At 34.8% G+C, this 2,330-nt stretch overlaps 1 pseudogene; it reads right to left on the bottom strand.

Moving 5' to 3' along the window:
- Positions 1-207: 207 nt before the first annotated feature.
- LOC100356896 (ribosomal protein eL22-like 1 pseudogene) lies at positions 208-789 on the bottom strand (annotated as a pseudogene).
- Between the last annotated feature and the right edge of the window lie 1,541 nt (positions 790-2,330).

The following is a 2,330-nucleotide window of genomic DNA, read 5'->3' as shown; positions in this document are numbered from 1 at the left end:
GCTAGGCTTATGTGTTTCCATATAGACAATATGCCTGCTATTGGGAGTCAATTTTCAAACTGCATTCAACATTCCAACATTTTTGCATATTTGGTAGGCAAAGGCACTCTTCCTTCATTCTGGACCGTATTTTCCAGGATACACATATAGAAAATAGCCTTTGATAATAGAGACAATACAATCCCTTCACAGAAAACAGTATGTTCATTTCTTTTTTTTTTTTTCACGCAAACAGAATACTCTTTAATAAAAAATAAATAAGACAGAGGTTTAAGAATACAATTTTTTAATTGCCCAATAAGTGAAAAAAATCCCTTTCTGGATGTTTCTTTCTTATGAGTACTTCATGAGTGAAGGAAAGCCTCTACGGGGAGGCCTGACCTAATCCTCAGACTCTGATCCATCTTCATCTTGACTAATCTGGAAGTAGTGAAGTTCGTAAGTCTCCTTGTCAGAAGCAACCACACGAAGCCAATCACGAAGATTGTTCTTCTTAAGGTACTTCTTGGTAAGGTATTTCAAATACCTTTTAGAGAACTGTTTCTCAGAAACAACCGTGATTTTATTCTTGAAGCGTTCAATGTGAACAACATTCCCGAGATTTCCAGTTTTCCCATTGACTTTAACCTTTTCCCGGAGAAACTGTTCAAAATTTCCTGAATCAAAAATTCCATCTTCCATAGGATGAGTAAAGTCCAAATTAAACTTCCAGGTTGACTTCTTGGGCTTTTTGTCTTTTTGCGGCGCCATCTTGGAAGACCGCAGTAGCGCAGAGAAGTATGTTCATTTCTAATCCAGAATTTAAAAGATAATATATATCATCAGGGCAAAAGTCAAGCAAGTTTACTATGAGAGTCCCTAAGCTTGAGGTTCCTCTCCTGTAACACACCCCTACTTAGGGTGTACAAATTACCTGATCTTCATTCTATCATCCTGTGTGAATTGGGATTGGGGAATTACTGCAAATGTGATGGACCCATTCTTTTCTTTTGATTGGAGACCAATGAAGTATGCACTTCTTTTTTACAACTCGTTAAAAATGGTAATTATAAATCATTCCATACTAATTGGTGGTAACAAACACTTAATATCCCAATACACTTCCTTTTGGCTGTATTTTATTACACTTAACCACAGGTGAGAGCTTTTAATAATTGTGATTCCATTACAGGGTAGGAAGGTTAGCCACTCCATTTAATAATATAAATGAAATAAGTCCCTTTCAGAATATGGGTAATCTAATCCCAAAATGGCATCCTGAGAATTTGCTTTTGAGGGCCCATCCTCTCAGTTATCTTTGGATGAGAACATTAGAAATGCTACATGCTCACACTTTATTGGGAGGTAGGCTGGCAGAAAGAGTAAAGACAAAAAGAAAAATGAGGCCACAAAAATGGAAAATAAATGTAAAATCGATTTTCTGACTGCACTTTTACAGAAAATACTTGGTCATAGGATGAGTATATGTAACCTTGCCAGCTTTCTAACTAAAGTGTAGCAGTGACACTACTACACCAACAGTAGTATCAAAGTTCTAGTCCAATTAGTTGTTGAAAAGAAACTTCATTTTCCACTGAATTACCTTGGTTTCTATGGAAAAATAGTTGAATGTATATGTGTACATTTTTTCTTCAATTCCCTATTTCACGCCACTGAATTATTTCTTTATACTAATATTTAAGCATGAAAACTGGAGTTTTATACTATGTAAAAACAGGTAGTCTGAATCTACTAACTTTGTTCTTCTTGAAAAGTGTTTTGGCCACACCAGTTGTCTTTTTTAAATTCCTATATTATATTTCAAATCAGCTTGTCAAGTTTTACCCAAAAAGCCTGTTGGAATTTTACATATAATGGCACTGTATCCATAGACCAATCATGAGAAAATTAGCCCCTTAAAATATTCATTTATCCAATCTCTGAACACAGGATCAATCTCCACATTAGGCTCTCTTCAATTTTCTATGGGCAGTATTTGGTAGTGTTCAGACTAGAAATCTTGAATATTCTTCTTAAACATATTCCTAAGAATTTGATATATTTTCATGCTGCTATAAATTTTTAAATTTTTCATTTCCTAATTGTTGGTAATAAATACCAGTACAATTGACTATAGTGTATTAAATTTGTACTCTATGCTCTTGCTTTATTATTTTTAGTAGTAGCTTTTGCAACTGTCTTAGGACATACATTTAGACAATCATCTCATGTACATTATGGGACTTCAAAAAGCTCATGGTTAGGGACAGGAATTTTGTCTACCTGTTAGGATGCCATGTAGGAGGCCTGCATCTCACATTGCAGCATCTGAGTGTTTTGTTTTGTTTTGT

Source organism: Oryctolagus cuniculus, chromosome 4 (assembly GCF_964237555.1).
Source record: "Oryctolagus cuniculus chromosome 4, mOryCun1.1, whole genome shotgun sequence".
Lineage (NCBI taxonomy): Eukaryota > Metazoa > Chordata > Mammalia > Lagomorpha > Leporidae > Oryctolagus > Oryctolagus cuniculus.
Note: the sequence above shows the minus strand (reverse complement) of the source record. Positions and strands in the feature narration are given on the sequence as shown.